This window comes from Macaca thibetana, chromosome 8, assembly GCF_024542745.1.
Source record: "Macaca thibetana thibetana isolate TM-01 chromosome 8, ASM2454274v1, whole genome shotgun sequence".
NCBI lineage: Eukaryota > Metazoa > Chordata > Mammalia > Primates > Cercopithecidae > Macaca > Macaca thibetana.
Genome location: NC_065585.1, coordinates 20352190 through 20372599, shown reverse-complemented (window position 1 = coordinate 20372599; position 20410 = coordinate 20352190).

Below are 20410 nucleotides of genomic sequence, written 5' to 3'. Positions count from 1 at the left end.
ACCAGACCCTTATCTTACTTATAAAATATATATTTTTCTCATCATGCTTGTATGGTACAGAAAGAGCTAAGCCCCAGAAATACTGTTAATGAGAGGGAGATCAGGACCCAGACGGTCTTGGTTTATAACTTGCAGCAGGGCTATCTGCTCCCCTGAGAGCCCAATTCTCCATATCAAGGCATTGCAGAAGTCAAATTAGTAGTCAGCAGGCAGCTTGGGAGCACATATGCAAAGCAAAGGAGATTGGATGCTCCTGGGAGAACAAGCGTGGTTTGGCACAAAGCAGGTGCTGAAGAAATGTCTCAGGAATGGAACCCAACCAGGTTCCTACCCCACTGGAGAGCAGACACAATATCCTGGCAACCTAGAACCACCAGATACGCCTCTCTTCTTCAAACAGTCCTGGAGAAATACAAAATATTACGACTTCTTTCCCCTTTTGGATCTTCCAACCCCGCTATTTGACTCCCGTGATTGGAAGCTACAAACTGGCCTGCAGAGGAGTTTCTAAAATTGGGAAATCTAAAAATATTTAGAAATTGGGAAACTTCACCTCAAGGTACAAAGTTTCAGCATTTCCAGGAAGATAGGAACATGTGGCAATTCAGGGCTCACATTCCCACCTGGCCTAGGCCTGCGGGGCAGCTGGTCCTTGAGGGGAGAATTTGCTCTTTACACTCCTCGCCACCCCCTTCGGCCTTGCTACTAATCAGTTCATCACCTTTCAGTGGTCTCCTGCCCCAGTGACACATTCTGGACATTGGGGTTACATTTGGGCATTTTCCAGCCTGCCATCCACAAAACACATACGAAACATCTCTTAGGGTGAGTCACTGTGACAGATATTTTTAATTGATCCTCACTAATTCCATTTTCAAAAGGGGCTTGTTTCTAAATGGAAACTCTTACATACTGATAACTCCCTAATTTGTCTAAAGAATTTAATGACTCAGATCAGAAAGAATTCTGCTTATAGGTGACCAGGGCAAGCTTAAGGCAATTTTGTTTCACAGATGAGCTATGGTAATAATAAATACACAAATAACTAACCTTTAGTATATACTTACTGTGTGCCAAGTACTATCCCAAGTAATCTCACTCAATCCTCACAAAGCCTTAGGAGTTAGCACTTCAATTACCCTTATTTTACAGATGAAAAACCTGAGGCACAGAAGGTGGGTCAGGAGGGAGGAAGCAATATAGCTAGAATTCAAACCTAGCAGCATGACTTCAAGCCCAGTGTCTTAACCACCTCACATAACTGCCTCTAATGCAAAGACCCCTCACGAAGGTCAGAAGTTTCACAAACACTGCCTTAAGTCTCGTAGCGAACTGGGAGGCCCCACAGAGCAACCTGGCTGTGCATTAGACTCACCTGAGGAGCTTTTAAAACATACCCAAGCTTGGCTGGGCACGGCGGCTCACATGTATAATCCCAGCACTTTGGGAAGGTGGGAGGTGTGAGGATCACCTGAGCCTAGGAGCTCAAGACCAGCCTGCGCAACATAGCGAGACCGCATCTGTACAAAAAATTAGCCAGCTGTGATGGCATGTGCCTACAGTCCCAGCTACTCAGGAGGCTGAGGTGAGAGGATCGCTTGAGCCCAGGAGGTCAAGGCTGCAGTAAGATGTGTTCACACCATTGCATTTCAGCCTGGATGACAGAGCGAGACCTTGTCTCAATTAAAAAAAAAAATTAAAAAAATTGTTTTAAAAAGGCCAAGCTTGAAGCAAATACCATAACAGGGTAACATTTGGGAAATCTAATGAAGAGGAAATGAGATATCTTTGTACTATTCTTGCAACATTTCTGTAAGTCTGAAATTATGTCAAAATAAAAAATTAAAAGAAAAAAGAATGAATTAGAATAATATTCATTGACCTGGAAGGATTTCTGCAGAAATTATTGTGTCATAGTAAGATCCAGAAAAGTATGTGTTTTGTGATCCTGCTTCTGTAAAACAAACATTAACAAAATCTGTCCACACACACCCATTCACATACACACATATGTCTGTATGTCTTTATGTGATGACAGAATAAAACATGCATGATACATTCTTTAAAATCCCATAGCCAACCCCCACCAGAGGTTCTTCTCAAATTGTTTAGGAGTAGAACCTGGTCCTGGGTACTTTCTTTGAAAGTTTCCTAGATCAGGGTTCTTAATGTTGCCACACATTTGAATCACCTGGGAAGCTCTGAAACAGCCTGATGGCCAGGTGACAGCCCAGGACAAGTAAATCAGACTCACTGGGAATGGAGTCCAGGTACGGGTGTTTTAAAATTCCCAAGGGGATTCCAATGTACAGCCAAGTTTGAGGACCAGGCAGCGTCCTTGGAGCAGCCAGAGTTGAGAATCACTCCTGAGGAACAAGGGAACTCATGTGTGTAGCCCTACTATGTGATAGGCCTTTGACATCCACTTTAATCCTAGGAATAGCCAGTGAGGTAGGAACTCCCGAGGAAATAGAGGCTGCCCGCAGAGATCAGATAACCTGCCCTAGAGGTCACAGAGCTAGGAGAAGGCAGCACACACTCTAACCGCATCATCCACTGGGCAGTTTGGCACAAAGCAGGAAGGGCAGTTGTTTTGGGAAGACTTCATTGACTCTCAATCTCTCTTCTCCAAGACCACAGGGGTTGAAATTCATCTAATGGAGATTCTTTCCTTTGGATTCTTCTTTTAGGAGCTGTTAAAAACAGCTACAGGCCAGGCACGGTGGCTCACACCTGTAATCCCAGCACTTTGGGAGACTGAGTCGGATGGATCACAAGGTTAGGCGTTCAAGACCAGCCTGGCCAACATGGTGAAACCTCGTCTCTACTAAAAATACAAAAATTAGCTGAGCATGGTGGTGGATGCCTGTAATTCCAGCTACTCAGGAGGCTAAGGCAGAGAATTGCTTGAACCCGGGAGGCAGAGGTTGTAGTGAGCCGAGATCACGCCACTGCACTTCAGCCTGGGCAACAGAGTGAGACTCCATCTCAAAAATAAAAATAAAAATAAAAATAAATAAATAAAATAAATAGTTGTGAAAGGAGTTGCATGTTAATAGGATCTTGATGTCTGCACAGTGAGTGCTTGATATTTTGAAAGGAGGGGAAAGTCAGAAAGATGCTGAAATGTGGGACAATAATCTAATTTAAGGGGGTAGGTGTGATCTTTTGTCCTTTTCCTGCTCAAAATCCCTCCGTTCACCAGCCTCATCCCAGGCCTTATTGAAAGTTTCAGGTGTGGCCAGGCATGGTGGCTCACACCTGTAATCCCAGCACTTTGGGAGGCCGAGGCAGTCAGATCACTTGAGGTCAGGAGTTTGAGACCAGCCTGGCCAACATGGTGAAACCTTGTCTTTACTAAAAATACAAAAATTAGCCAGGCAAGGTGGTGGGCACCTGTAATCCCAGCTACTTGGGAGACTGAGGCAGGAGAATCACTTGAACTCAGGAGGCAGAGGTTGCCATGAGCAGAGATCATGCCACTGCACTCCAGCCTGGGTGATAGAGTGAGACTCAGCCTCAAAAAAAAAAAAAAAAAAAAAAAAATAGAATGTATGATAGCTGATGCTTCAATTGCCCTAGGAGGAGTCCTTGGTTTCAATAATCCAAGGGCTTAGCCTCCGTGTTCACCCCCAAGGAGGACCAGAAAAAAGTTCCCAGTCCTATGCAAGTCAGGAATATGCCACTGAGAGCCACCTGCAGAGCTGGGACACCCCATAGCTGCTGTAGTTCAAGGGCAAGTGGATGAGAAACAATCTGCCCACCAGGACAGGTGGCCGGCACAGCAGCCTGGCAGCCTTAGTCTGTCTGGGATCTGGGAAGAAGTGAAAAGCATTCAGTGAAAAAATTGTGACAGAGGCCTGCACCACAGCTGCATTTGGGCGTTTCAGTTCGCCATATCTTAAATGGATCCGAAATACCTAAAATGAAAATTACTGTGAAAAATTGTTCCTGGTCTAAAATAATCCTGGGTAACCCAGAAGAAACAAATGAGAAATGGCTCCGAGGGGATACACCTTCAATCAAGTCCTTGCAATATTCCCACGGAAAGCCTCCTGAATTGAGCTTGTGATTCAGAACTATAAAGAATTGATCAATACAAGGCCACAGTGCACTCATCACACTCAAGAATCAGCAAACTCCCAGCAGGGCTCAACCACCAAGAACTGAAGATAATACATCAGTCTGATAGAGGTAAGCAAATTTAAAATAATTCAAATATAAAAGAAGGACACAAAACAGACACTATGAAAAGAGAAAAGCATCATGAAAAAGGAATCAAAGAAAGCCTAGAAATGAAAATTACAGTCCCTGGAATTACCATGTGCCTTGGAACTATGTATGGACAAGTTAGAGAACTGAATAGACATGGAGCTGAAAAGGAAATGTTTTTAATCAGAAAGTTCAGAAGGAAGCCCAGAAATAAAGAAATGTTAATAGAAAATAGACTAAAGAGGTTAGGAGACACGGAGGACATGAGACTACAGCATATTGCTAGTTCCAGAGAAAATGGGGAAGGGGAACAGATACTCCAAGAGATATTGCCTGAGAATTTTGTAGAGTTGAAATGCATCAATCCTCAGTTTGAGGGAGCACTGCAAGTTCTGAACAAGATAAGCCAAATGAATGGATTTTTTCATACTGAATTCTCACACTGCAAATTACAATTTCTTTCTTCTCGTTTCTTTCAAAGTGTCAAAAAAACTCCTTATAATAAAAAAAAATTAAAATTGTATTTGTTGTAACATCCTAGTTGCTGGGGGTGGGTGTGGTAAAATCATTTATTTGCAGGATTTGGCGTAACAGAAATCTGCAGAAACAGGAGAGTCGGCGCAATGGCTCTTTGGAAGATATCTAGGAGGCTCTCTGTGCCGACCACACCCTTCCTTTCAAATTTATCTTTCGTGCTTATTTTCTGGAGTTTTGTGTCTGTAGGGTACAGGCAGGAAACAGATGGCCCACTCAAACTGGGAAAGAAGGAAGTTTAAGAAAGAGACTGTTTGCACAGACATGGGCAGGGTGTAGGGAAAACCATGGATGGCGCAGCTCTGGGGTCCAGCAATGGTGAGAAGCCATCACCAACCCTGCCAGGAGAGAGCAAGAAGAGGGGGTGAGCTGGAACCCAGAGAGCCAGCTGTGTGGAGGGGGTTGGGTGTGGCAAGAGCTGTGGCCCTCTGAAGGGCCCTGCAGCCAACCTGCACGGCAAGAACCGAACTCCAACAGACATTTGTCCACAGAGTCCTGGTTTGCTCCCATCGTTCTTTCTCAAAAGTACCACAGTTTGGACAATAAATGGGTTGATCACTCATACAAAGGTGCCTGTTGGTACAGTCCATACAGAACAGCTTTCTGACAAAGCAAAGCAGGGGAGGTTGGAGAGTGAATTGGGGGTCAGGGGAGCAATGGAAAATATTCAGCATGAACATCTACTGCTCAGTCGTAAATGTCTTTTTTTTTTTTTTTTTTTCAGACAAGGTCTGGCTCTGTCACCCAGGCTGGAGTGCAGTGGCACGATCTCGGCTCACCACAACCTCTGCTTCCCGGGCCCATGACATCCTCCCACTTCAGCCTCCCGAGTAGCTGGAACTACAGGCGTGCACCATCAGGCACAGCTAAGTTTTGTATTTTTTGTAAAGATGTGGTTTTACCATTTGCCCAGGCTGCTCTTGAACTCCTGAGCTCGACTTAACTGAGCCTGCAGCGGTTACTGAATGCCCAAGAGAACAGTGGCGGCAGTGGGGGGTGGCAGGGGCACAGAGGGGCAGGGGGATTCTCCTTGACAAGAAACTGTTAGATTCCCTCTTTAGATTTTCACCAAGGAAGACGTGGCTTGTGGTCACAGGGGTGAATTTAGGCTTCTGAGCCAGGAGACATTGAATCTGCCTGCCTCGGCTGCCTGCCTCCCAAAGTGCTAGGACTACAGGCATGAGTGCTAGGGTTAAAAAGACTGGCTATGTCTTTCTAATTAAACCAGCTTTATTGAGATATAATTCGCATACCATAAAATGCACTCTTTTAAAGTGCAAAATTCAGTGAGTTTTAGTATATTCACAGTTGTGCAACTATCCCCACAATCAATTTTAGAACATTGTTATCACCCCTCAAACCAACCCGCTACCTATTAGCAGCCATTCTCCATTTCCACACAACCTCCCTTGTCCCTAGCCCTACATAACCACTAATCTACTCTGTCTCTATGGATTTGCCTATTCTGGACATTTCATGTAAATGAATCATACAACGTGTGGCCTTTTAAAATCTGGTTGGTTTCACTTAGCATAGTGTTCTCAAGGTTTATCCATGCAGTAGCGTGGATCGATACTTTATTTTTTTATGGCTGAATAATATTTCATTGTCTGGTTATATCACATCTTGTTTATTCATCACTTGATGGATATTTGAGTTGTTTGTACTTCTTGGCTGTTACTAATAAAGGTGCTATGAACACTTGGGTGAGTTTCTGTGTGGGTATGTTTTCAATCCTCTTGGATATATACCTATAGTGGAATTGCTGGGTTCTGTGGAAAATCTATGTGTATCCTTTTGAGGAACTTACAAAGTGTTTTCCCATAAGTGGTTTTTTATTTCTTATGATTCATAAGGTTTTTTACATCATGAAATAACTGGTAGAGTCATTGCCCATCTATTTGTAACAGTTGACACCATCCATCCACACGAAGAGATTGGCTGCTGTAAGTTCCCCAAATAGTCATTGGTGGTGTGGTAAATCTCTCCATTCCCCAGATTTGGACACATAGCAGATTGTTTATTGAGTCTTCAAATAGCATGATTTTAAAGATTTTAAAATTCATTTTGCAATAAACCATTGTTTAGATGTTTCTAGCATTAAGACACTTGGGCAAACAAAATCTTATTGTAGTCACTTAATGGTCTGACTATATGTCAGTCTCTTGTAAGTTTGGCTAGTAGGAGTCAGTCACTGAGAGCTTAACTCTGGATTTGCTGGCAAAGCCAAGATTCTGTACCTTGCACTGCAAGCTTTGTGTGTATTCTGGTTTGTTTGGAAAACAAAGTATATTAAACGGCACTGGAATTAGGCAGACATTGGGGAAAGATGTTGAACACCAGCAGTTTGGCATCTATCGTCTTTGCTCTGTCCACTTTATACATTTAAGTAACCAGGGTGGCTCAGAGCTTACTCCCCAGAACAACTCTACCAGATTGCCTGCAATTTCAAGAGATTTTACCTGAGCAGACAGCAGATTTTCTTCTCCTAGGTCTTCAGCTTTTCTTTGAAATCAACAACAGAGACAACAACATGGGAGACTATTTTTAATGGGGGCAGTGTGTAAGATGGAATGGGCATGGGGTTTGAAGTCATAGAGACTTAAGTTCGAATTCTGGTGTTTCAATGTTTCAGCTGTGTCCGTTAGCAAATTACTTGACTGGCCCATCCCATTGCATAAAATACAAAATGTAATGCTCATTTCAAAATCTTGAGAATTAGAGATAATGTGGTTACTGAGCTTAGCTTGCAGCAGTTACTGAATGCCCAAGAGAACGGTGGGGGCAGGGGCAGGGGGGCAGGGGGATTCTTTTTAACAAGAAACTGTTAGATTTCCTCTCTAGATTCTCACTAAGGAAGGCTTGGTTTGGGCTAATAGCGGTGAATTTAGGCTTCTGAGCCAGGAGACATTTAATCAATTGTTTCAAAGCAGTTCTGTCTTGTTTACTTTTAATAATGGGTTTGTTTGCTTTTAATAATAAGAACCAGCCCCAGCCCTCCTATTTTCTGAAGGTTGTGAGCAGATGGAGGCTTGTGACCTGGAGTTCAGTGGTAATCTTTCCAGCCACAAGTGGCCAGCGGCCACAGGCAACAAGTGAAAACAGGTTGTGTACAGGGAACCATTTCATTTGCAGGGTGTAATGCTATTTACCTGGGATCCTATCCAGCAGCTTCAAAGGTGGTGGCAGCCATTACCCAACTAATGAGCACCACACCTCCTGGCTCCCTGTCCTCAAGGCGGGAAGATGCTGTGATGCATATCAGGAGATGGAGGGAAAAGAAATGACTTGTCCACCTGAGTGGCAGGTGAGTCACATAGCCTCTCTGGGCCTCACTTTCCTCATTTGTAAAATGAGAGGATTGGTCACTTCCGGGTGATGTCTTCCACATGAGTCTGGCTGACCTGTAGTCCTGATTTTAAGCTCTCTCTGGGTTCTTTGTCTGTTTTAGATATCTAGATGTATACATCTATCTCTGTGTGTATGTGTGTGTTTATGTGTTGCAGAAACAGTTGGGAAAAGACATTAAGGAAGGGATGGTGCTGTTGGCTCCAGGCAGTGACTCAAGGAGGCATTCATGGAGAAAGAAGAAAGGCCTTTCTCAGGTGATGCTTCATCTTCCCCCATGTGCTCTGATGCCCCATCCCCGCCTTGATGTGTCTATAAATACAAACAGCAGGAAGCCCGCATCACTAGGCAAAGCAGGTGGCCGCCACCCATTCTTCTTCCCAATGGCCACTGGGACAGTTCCTTTCCCCCAAAACTTGTTGTTTATATTTATTTTACCCTAAAGCTATTTTAATATAAACCTGTTGAAATAAGAGAGGGCTTCTCATACCTCCACAGACATGTATTTTCTAGAACAAATTCAAGACTAATCATAAAATGAAAACAGATTTCCACAAAGTTGTTCTTTATAATCTAAATTTTTTTCTGACAGGCAGCTTAATACTTCAAAGGGCAACCCATTCCTTTATTGGTTATAACTAATTGTTGGAGATTTTCTTTAGCGCGAGTTGAAATTTTTCTTCCCTTGTCAAAGTGAAGGAAGGGCCTTGTATAAAGGACCTATCACCAAGGTACCATCTCTCTTTAAACTTTAACTCCCAGAGGAGAAAAACCTATAGCCACACAATTCATGTACTTTTTAGTCATTGGATCTCTATGACTATTATCATTATAGAAACTATTCTAATGTAATAATAATTTGAAAACTGGATTTTAAGAATTCAAATTTAGAAATAGCAGTTCTCTCAAGAGACTCATTCATGAATATGGAAAGATCTTTTATCAAGTAATTCCCCCCGGGGGCTCTTTAAATGGCAGTCTCCTTCATTTTGATTCAATTTGTAGAAATCCCATTTAGATGCATTACTGGACCACCGCATTGTGTAAAGGAAGGTAAATTATGTGTTGGGTAACCATTTGGCTCTCTCTTTCTTCCCAACTTGTGACTAATTGATTTTGCCATTAATTGGGATTTCCCCTGGAGGCCATTTGATCCGTTTGCAGGATGAGCAGGGAGTTGGAGCAGCCCCTCCAGATGGGATGGCTTTCAATAAGCAGACAGTCCAAAGGGGCATCAGAGTGATACAGAAACGATTAATTGAATAACTCACTTGAAAATCATGTGCTGCTTTAAAGACCTGAAAGCTGAGTAAATACCTAAGTAAAGACCATACTGATCAAGTAAGACTCCTTGTTGTAGCCTGGCTGAGAACAATGCCGGGAAAAAAAAGAAATTTAAGAGCATCCCATTAATGGATTCTTCAAAATACTGGAAGCGTGATTCCAGGCAATAACATACTATAATCCCGATAATACTCACATTTGCATAACTCTACATAATTTATGAAGCATTTTCACAGATATTGTGCAGATCTCACACGGACACAGGGGGTAGGTTGGCTGTGAAAGGGCTAAACTGGACTTACATTCCAGGAGCAGAAACAGGCTTGGAGCTGTGGACTTCTCAAAGGCACACAACAAGTAAGTGGCAGAATATCACCAGAACCCAAAACTTCTAATTCTAAATTTCTTAACAACACACAGCACTATCTCCCCAGTGCATCACAGCTAAAAACCACCTTACTGGATTCTCTTACCCTGGAGAAGAATGCATACTGACTGAGGACTCTGCTCCATGCCTGGCAAAATATCTGACATTTGAGGACACAGAGGTCCAAGCCAGATTGCTACCTGCCCAAAGCATCTAATCCCGGGATACATGCCTGCATCATTTTCTGATATTTTAAAGCAGTGGATTCCTTTCCATGGGCTGTGAAGAGAGGGTCCTCCATGGAATGTGCTGAAGGGGTTCATACATCCTTATGAACCACCAAGCCTTGCATATTGAGAGACTGAAAATACAAATGGACAATGGCCAGACCATATATAAAAGTAGAACTTGGACCCAAAACCTGCAGAAGCGTGGCCAGGAAACCAACCCACTTATCTATAACTATCAGCCCGGAAAGCCAGCTTACTATAAGTCAGACTTGCAGGAAGCCAGAATTGCTATCCCTAGTAACAAAATAGGAAGTTAAAGGATAACTTCTGTAACAATTGACCCAAAATGGCTAGGGTTTGATTAATAGCCGACAGCCTTCCTGATTTTTGTCCCTGCTTCCAATTTAGGACCAACCAGAGAAAGCGAGATATGCACCCTAATCAATCACATAGGATGCCCCACTTCTCATTAGCCGCCTCCAGCTTCTCCAGGACAACAGCTTCCAATCAGGGCACGCTGAAGCCTTCCCTTTTTCCCATTTGATAAGTTTTCCACTCCTCTTCCTCCTTTTGAGTCTCTTTCAGAACAAGGAGTTGGTGGTTGACTCCCTTGCTATAGCAAGCTCAGAATAAATAGCTTTTGCTTTTCTCGTTTGGTTTGTCTTTGTTCATTTTCACAGTAAAAATCCAAGAAATAATATGTCTCATTCATACACATACCCTTCTCTTCAAATATTTGTAGCTACTGCTGTGATGTGCAAAACACCAATTCAGTTAGAATGCACAATGCCTATTCTGTGGAATCACTAACACTTCACTTTATGGTACAATGCATCAACCCCTTGCATTAAAAAGAAGAAAGCGCATTTGTAAGTACTAGTTTTTAAAAATACTGAGTGTAAAAGCAAGTTGCAAACCAGCATTTATATTATTATCCCAAATTGTAGACACAATAACAAATATCATGGTTATTGCAAAGAAAGGTTCTGGAGCTCAGTTGCTGAGATTTGAACCTTGATCCACCCCTTGCTTAATTGGACCATGTGCAAGTTTATTTACTGCTCTGTGAGCCTCAGTTTGCTCTTTTGTCAAATGAAATCTAATAATCCTATATCAGGAATGTGATGTGAGGATTAAAAATAATATAGGCAAAATGTAAAGTGTGTGGCAAGTGCTTTGCTCATTGCGATATTAGCTACTAACACTACTGTTATTGTACAATATGCAGAAAATGATCCAGAAAATACACAAAAGCAGTTGTCAGTGACGTTTATCTCAATGGATGTCATAATGACAGACTCCAACATTCTACATAATACATTTCTGTATTATTTGTATTATTTTTACAAGTATGTGTTAGTTTTATACAGATAAATACAATTTTAAACGGTTAAAGATGGTCTCATATTTAAAAAGCACATTAGGAGCCACTGTGTTAAATTATGCAATGCAGACACATAACCAAAAGGCTATGCATGGTGGGAATAATGAGGCAGAACAAGAACTTTCTAGAAAAGGAGAGAAAGGAGAGATCCTATGGAGCCGAGCTGGGAACCAGGCTGGGGAGGAGAGGGAATAGCTGTCTCCAGGAGCAGCTATGCATGTAAACTAGACATGAGGCTCGATTTTATCTAGAATTTTCCTTCTCTTGTCTCTATATGCTGTCTCCTACTACCTTCTAGCAGCCAACTTTATACCCTGTGAGGACTTACAGAAATGGAAGGAGAGGTGCTGACTTTGTCTACCTCATAAGAGGAGGACAAGGGGAAGCCATCATCCTGACCTTTCTGTCTCACCGGGAAATGGGTATCTACCTCTTCGCATTTGTTTACTAAGAAGTGCTATTCAAGTGATTTTTCCTAGAATAACAAAAGATGTTTCTAGAAGGTTTGCTTTCTCCCCAACACAAAGAAGCAGCCAGGAATTCCTAAACATCAAGCTTTTTAAAAAAAATTCCATTTCACCAGGCAATCCACTATGCACGTGAGAACAGTACCTACTTCATATGCTTGTTGTAAGATGTAATCAAGACCATGTACCTAAGCTGTTTACACAGAGGCAGCACAAGTTAGGCACACCTTGAATATCTGTGTCTTAGTCTGTTTTCTGCAGCTATGCCAGAATACCTGAGATGGATTAATTTATAAACAATAGAAGTTTATTTGGCTCACTGTTCCAGAGACTGGAAAGTCTAAGAGCATGGTGCCTGCATCTGGTGAGGGCCTTCATGTTGTGTCATCTCATGGCAGAAGGTGGAAGGCAAGAAAGGGCAACAGTGAGCAAGCAAGAGGAGGCCGGACTCACTTTTATAACAAAGGTACTTTCGAGATAAATAACTCACTCCTGTTATAACAACATTAATCCATTCATGAGGGCAGAGCCCTCTGACCTAATCAGCTTTTATTAGGCCCCACCTCCCAAAAACTGTTGCATGGGATTAAGTTTCCAATACATGAAGTTTGGAGGACACATGCAAACAATAGCAATTTATAAATAAGGACCAAAATTTGTTGAGGACTTAACAGGTGAACCCAAGAGCTACAATGGGGCTCCAGGCACAGTCTTTGCCTTCAACGAGTATATTAGTCTGTTCTCATGCTGCTAATAAAGACATACCCAAGACTGAGTAATTTATAAAGAAAAAGAGATTTAATGGACTCACAGTTCCACATGGCTGGGGAGGCCTCACAATCATGGTGGAAGGTGAAGGAGGAGCAAAGACATGTCTTGCATGGTGGCAGGCAATAGAACGTGTGCAGGGGAACTGCCCCTTATCAAACCATCAGTTCTCATGAGACTTATTCACTATCATGAGAATAGTATGGGAAAAACCTGCCCCCATGATTTAATTACCTCCCACCAGGTCCCTCCCACGACACATGGGGATTATGGGAGCTACAATTCAAGATGAGATTTTGGTGGGGACACAGTCAAACTGTATCAAGGGCATACAGACTGAAGGTGGAAAACTCAGGATAAGGCAACGACAGTATAATGAGGAAGACAGAAATGCTCATCAAAACCCTACTGGTTTGGAATCTACTGTCCTAATAATGAAGCTAATATTCTTCATTTTGCAGCCACCTCTACTCTTCTCTCTTTATTCTATTTTGCCTTTGTTTAAGCAATGAAGCTTAGAAGGCAGGGTTCATAAGTGGGTCAGACTCTTAGGTAATTTTTTCATGTACACAACACAGGAAACCAAAGCAGGACCTTGGAATCCATTCAGGATTGTGATGATTAACTTTATGTGTCAACTTAGAGGGTGTTGCTGGATGAGATTAACATTTAAGTTGGGCCGGGCGCGGTGGCTCACGCCTGTAATCCCAGCACTTTGGGAGGCCGAGGCGGGCGGATCACAAGGTCAGGAGATCGAGACCACGGTGAAACCCCGTCTCTACTAAAAATACAAAAAATTAGCCGGGCGCGGTTGTGGGCGCCTGTAGTCCCAGCTACTCGGGAGGCTGAGGCAGGAGAATGGCGTGAACCCGGGAGGCGGAGCTTGCAGTGAGCCGAGATCGCGCCACTGCACTCCAGCCTGGGCGACAGAGCGAGACTCCGTCTCAAAAAAAAAAAAAAAAAAAAAAAAAAAAAACATTTAAGTTGGTGAACTTTGAGTAAAGGAGATTTCTCTTCGTAATATGGGTGGGCCTCATTCAATGAGTTGAAGATCTGAATAGAAAAAAAGACCAACTTCCCTGAGCAGGAATGAATTCTCCAGTAGACTGCCTTTGAACTTCACTGGCACCATTGGCTCTCCTGAATCTCCAGCCTGTGGGCCCATGCTGCAGAATCGACTTGCTAGCCTCCAGCCTCCATAATCACGTGAGCGAATTTTTTATAATGAAGCTCTGTATTTATTTATTACTATAATAAATTTATGTTTATACATCTGTAAATCTATACACACACACACACGCGCACACACACACATATATTTACAGAGGTCAATAACTGTGGCCCACAGACCAAATCTGGCCTACCACATGCTTTTGTAAATAAAGTTTTATTGGTAGGGTACACAACAAAGCACATTCATTTACATATTTTCTATGGATATTTTTGAGTTATAACAACAGTTGAGTATTTGTGAAATATGGCCTGCAAAGCCCTAGCAAGCCTAAAATACCTATATGTGTGTGTGTGTGTGTATATATGTATATAAATATATATGTATATATGAAATAATGTATAAATATATTTATACATTTTGTGTGTGTGTGTATATATATATGCACACATGAAAGAGAAAGAGAGAGAGAGGGATTTACTTATATATGTATAGATCCCCATTAGTTTTCTTTCTCTGGAGAGCCCTGATGAATACAGGTAGTTTTCTTTTTTCTTTCTTTCTTTTTTTTGGAGACAGAGTCTCGCTCTGTTGCCCAGGCTGGAGTGTAGTGGTGTAATCTGGGCTCACTGCAATTCCGCCTCCCAGCTTCCCGCCATTCTCCGGAGTAGCTGGGACTACAGGCGCCCACCACCACGCCTGGCTATTTTTATTTTTATTTTTATTTTTAGTAGAGACGGGATTTCACTGTGTTAGCCAGGATGGTCTTGATCTCCTGACCTCATGATCCACCCGCCTCAGCCTCCCAAAGTGCTAGGATTATAGGCGTGAGCCACTGCGCCTGGCTGGAATACAGGTATTTTTCTGTCTGCTCTCTCCAGCCATCACATTGTCATTTGGAAAAGGCTGCCAAATAGGCAACTTTCTCCTTCACTTCCAACTTGCTAAAAACTCAGTATTGAAAAATCACATGCACACTAACTATCTAATGGTTTAGTCCATTACACTGCATCCAATAAATGAACTATTAGGCAGCCAATACAATAATAATTATGAAGGCTGTGTGGAAACATGATATTTTAAAGTTTAATGTGAGGTGAAAGAAAGCAGGAAGAATTGCAAATATAGTTGTAACTGTGTGAAATATGTATTATGTAGACAGATTAGACAGGAATAAAACAAAATGGAAATAGTCCCATTGAGATGACAAAATGATTTATTTATTTAACAAGTATATGTTTCGTGTTGTCTATTAAATGCCAGGCACAGTTCTAAGCCTTCAACTTTCTGTCTCTACGGATTTGCCTACTCCTGACACGGCATAGAAATAGAATAATAAAAGCTGGGAGCAGTGGCTCCCAGCACTTTGGGAGGCCGAGTGAAGATCTGTGAAGAAACAACTGTAATAGTTTGCTAAGAATGACAAGAACAGAAAACCAAACACCGCATGTTCTCACTCATAGGTGGGAACTGAACAATGAGATCACTTGGACTCGGGAAGGGGAACATCACACACCGGGGCCTATCATGGGGAGGGGGGAGGGGGGAGGGATTGCACTGGGAGTTATACCTGATGTAAATGACGAGTTGATGGGTGCTGACGAGTTGATGGGTGCAGCACAGCAACATGGCACAAGTATACATATGTAACAAACCTGCACGTTATGCACGTGTACCCTAGAACTTAAATAATAATAATAATAATAATAATAATAAAGAAACAACTGTAAGATTTTTTTCTCTTTAAAAACTTGCCTAATACCAACTAGGATAGTCATAATCTTAAAAATGGACAATTGTAAGTGCTAATGAGGATGTAGAGAAATTGGAACTCTCAGACATTACTGGTAGGAATAAAAATGGTACAGTCTCTTTGGAAAATAACTTAGCAACTCCTCAAAGAGTTAAGCATAGAGTTACTATATGATCCAGCAATTCCAATTCCAGGTATCTATCCAAGAAAATTAAAAACATATGTCCACACTAAAACTTATATACGAATGGTCATAGCAGTGGTATTTATAATAGCCAAACATATCCATCAACTGATGAATGAATAAACAAAATGTTACACCATACATTGGAATATTATTCAACCATAAAAAGGAATAAAGTACTAACCCATGCTACAACATGGATAAACCTTGAAAATATTACGCTAAGTGAAAGGAAAAGGCCAAATATTCTCTTCTTTCCTTCCTTCCTTCCTTCCTTCCTTCCTTCCTTCCTTCCTTCCTTCCCTTCCCTTCCTTCTTTCCTTTTCTTCCCTCCCTCCCTCCCTTTCTTTCTTTCTCTCTTTCTCCTCTCTCTCTCAATTTCTTTCTTTTTTCTCTCTTTCTTTCTTTTCTCTCTCTCTTTCTTTCTCTTTCTTTCTTTCTTTCTTTCTTTCTTTCTCTCTCTCTCTTTCTCTCTTTCCCTCTTTCTCTCTCCCTCTTCTCTTTCTCTCTCTCTCTCTCTCTCTCTCTTCTTTCTTCTTTCACAGGGTCTCACTCCCCCAGGCTGGAGTGCGGTAGTGTGGTCTCGGCACACTGCAGCCTTGACCTCCCAGGCTCAAGTGATCCTCCCACCTCAGCCTCCCGAGTAGTTAGGACCACAGGTGTGCACCACCACACCGGGCTAATTTTTTGTATTTTTTGTAGAGCTGACGTTTTGCCATGTTTCCCAAGCTGGTCTTGAACTCCTAAGCTCAAGCAATCCACCTGCCTTAGATTCCCAAAATGCTGGGAACCACTGCTCCCAGCCTCTATTATTCTATTTCCGTGCAATGTCCAGAGTAGGATTCATAGTTGCCAGGAGCTGGGGAAGTGGGGAGGAGAGACTAGGGAGTGCCTGCTAAAGGGCATGGGGTTCTTCTTGGAGGTGATGAAAATATTCTGGAATTAGTGGTGATACTTGTACAACTCTGTGGCTAACTGTACACTGTGAAAGGGTGAATTTTACGGTAGTGAATCATATGACAATAAAGCTGTAATTAAAAATGGCCTAATGGTGTTGTTATGTTGCTTTTACAAATAAAATGTGTAATTAATGTTTTTTTAAAAAATAGCCTGCCTGTTTGTTAAGAAGTTTATGTCTGGTTCTTTAATAACAGTGACATGGCCTCAACTTACTTCAGCCAAATTCTAAGGAAACCATCCAGGCAGGTTCCTGGTGTGGGCCAGGAACAATCAAAAGAAGGGGGACAACAGCTTTATTAGTTCGTTCTTGCACTGTTGTAAACACCCGAGGCTGGGTAATTTATAAGGAAAAGAGGTTTCACTAGTTCACAGTTCTGCAGACTGTACAGGAAGCATGGCGGCATCTACTTCTGAGGAGGCGTCAGGGAGCTTCCAATCATGGCAGAAGGCAAAGGGGACGCCAGCACCTCACGTGGCCAGAGCAGGAGGAAGGCAGGTGGGAGGGAGGTACCACACACTTTTTTTTTTTTTTTTTTTTTTTTTTTTTTGAGGCGGAGTCTCGCTCTGTCCCCCAGGCTGGAGTGCAGCCTGGCGATCTCGGCTCACTGCAAGCTCCGCCTTCCGGGCTCGGGCCATTCACCTGCCTCAGTCTCCCGAGTAGCTGGGACTACAGGCGCCCGCCACCACGCCTGGCTAATTTTTTATATTTTTAGTAGAGATGGGGTTTCACCGTGTTAGCCAGGATGGTCTCGATCTCCTGAATTCGTGATCCGCCCGCCTTGGCCTCCCAAAGTGCTGGGATTACAGGCGTGAGCCACTGTGCCCAGCCGGTACCACACACTTTTAAACAACCAGATCTCATGAGCAGTCACTCACTATCATGAGAACAGCACCAAGGGGGAGTCCACCCCCATGATCCAATTACCTCCCACCAGGCCCCACCTCCAACACTGGGGATTACAATTCAAAATGAGTTTTGGGGAGGAACACAGATCCAAACCATAGCACCAGCTATCACTCCCCAGCCAGGATTTCAGAACCACGTAAACCTGTGATTACTTAGGTCAACCCTGAACAGCTTCACACAGAGGGTACAAATTTAGGAACTGAATGATTAATATACACTCATAGGAACCTGGGCCTGAGATTTAACAATAAAAACAACAACAACAACAAAGGCTGCTAGTTTTAGAATATTCTAAACACAGTAACCCTGTAAGATAGGTTCTATCATTAGCCTCATTTAACAGGGAGAGGAACTGAGGACAGGAAAAAGCTAAGTAATTGGCTTAAGGCCGCAAAACTAGCAAGGACTGGAGTTAGGGTGTGCCCCGGTCCATTCCACTAGAGCTTGACTTTTTATCCTGGTTGCCATCTGCCTCTGCAAACCGTTGTTCTGCTTGGCCATGATGCAGGTGATACTAATGTGTGTGCTACTGTGGCTCATTACTTTTCTATTTTAGTCTGTGGGCCATAGTCCCATGCAGTTGGTTGTGTTTTGAGTAAGTCTCCAGCAGCCTGAGGAAAGAGGCTAGGTCAGAACCCAGGAGACTGGGTCCCAGCCCAGATTCTGCCACCAAATGCACATCTAGCTCTCAGATGAGCTCCTCTTAAGTGTTGCCATAATACACAGCTGTGCTCATTCTCAGTGCATTTGTTATTACTTGCTCCAGGTTGGCGTTCTCAGCCCCTCTGGCCTGCACTGATAATAATAACAGCCACCACAACTAGAACTCACAGAATGGCTCTCTGTTCTGAGTGTTTCATGTGCATTATCTCATGCACGCCTCACTCTGACCCCACAAGGGGGATGCTATTAGTATTCACATTTCGCAGGTGGGGAAACTGAGGTATGACAGGGTTAAGTAACTTGGCCAACATCATCATGCAGAGGGTATGATGGAACCAGGATTCTACAGAGGCAATTTGATGCCAGGTCCAGAATGTGGAGGCTCATGGCTATCACTCTACCTCCTGCAATGTCAGCTGCATATGGGCAGAGGTATGGCTACCTAGTCACCAGCAAATCCCCAGCAATTACCTACCTCAAGGCCTACTACATGACACAGGTCTAACAGGTATTATGGAATGACTGACTGACTGAATGAATGAATGAATGAGTGGCTTCTATCTAATCTGCACAGGGCCTAACATAACCTCCCATACACACTGGAAGTTAATACTATTTAGTCTCCCTAATTCATTTACTCTGTTTTCTCCTTAGGCCATGGTTATTGTCAACAACCAAAGAGAAAGGCTTCACTATATACAAACAGTCATTCATTTACTCTGCCCCATCAGGCTTTTGTTCATATATTCCTGATGCCTAATTGTTTCTTTTGTGAGGTCTGGATGCCCAGTTGAATGAAAAGAAACATTTACACAGGGTACAGTGGCTCATACCTGTAATCCTGGCACTTTGGGAGGCTGAGGTGGGAGGATCGCTTGAGCCCCGGTGTTCAAGACCAGCCTGGGCAACGTGGTAAAAACCCCCGTCTCTACAAAGTATACAAAAAATTAGCTGGACCTGCTGGCACTTGCCTGGAGTCCCAACTACATAGGAGGCTAAGGTGGGAGGATCACTTGAGCCCATGAAGTCAAGGCTGCAGTGACTCATAATTGTGCCACCACATACCAGCCTGATGACAGAGCAAGCCCTTGTCTCAAAAAAAAAAAAAAAAAAAAAAAAGGCGAAACATTCACTTTACCAGATGCTAGGGAAAAAGAGGGACCATTTGCTTCTTGCCCACCCAGATCTATGCCACAATTTGCTCTTCTTTCCCTTTGAGGGGGTTATTTTTTATTGATATACTCAATCAGTGGCCCTGCCACAAATTCTTCCAAAGAGCCATCACCTGCAGGTCCCCTTCACTTGCCCTCTCTCTGGAGCTTGCCCACTTCTCCTTGACACCATTTACAGGAAGCAGTGCTGTATTTCCAGCCATGTGGACCGCTGCTCTATGGAACCCAGCTCCCACGCTGGATACCATGCGGTCCTGTTCGTTGCGGGCAGCTTTTTTTGGGTTGTTCATTTCCACTGCATAGCACTAATAGCTTTTTCAGACCTCTCCTGGGATGTGGACTATTTTGTATTTGTAAGACACCTTTATGGAAATGGCCTCCAGGTTTAAAGTGTCATGTGACCACTTGTTCAGTTGGAGATGACCGTGCCAAGGCCTCATTCATCGGAAAGTGAAAGTGCGTGGCCAGTAAGCGTGACATGGAGAATGTCCTTGTAGCACTGGATGTCTCTGCGGGACTCGAGTGAGTCTGATTGTATGAAATAATGTCAGGGAAAAAAATAGGTTTTTTTTGTTTTGTATTTTTTACTGATTCGAATGATTGTTCTGCTAGCACTTTAAAGTCGGGTGAAAGAATACAAGGGAAGTTCAATTGTGTGGGGACAGGCTAAGAAAAGAGGAAAGGAAGGAAGTGTTAAGTTTGAAAGCTGGGAGGTTTTGCCCTTCCAAAGCAGTGGCATGGGATCCACCCCAATGCCAAGTTCTCATCCTCATCGTCAGGGTAGCAGGCAGAGAGAGGTTTCCGGAACCATCATTTGAACCCTCACTCTGTGCCGGTCACCCTTTCACTATCTAATTCTTATAACATTGCTATGAGAAAGTGATGATCAACTTATTTTGTAGTTTGAAAAACTGACTCTCAGTGAAATGACATGACTTGGCCAATGCCACACCGTCCAGAGACTGAGCCATTATTTAAACTCAGGGTTGTCTGACGCTAGAGCCAG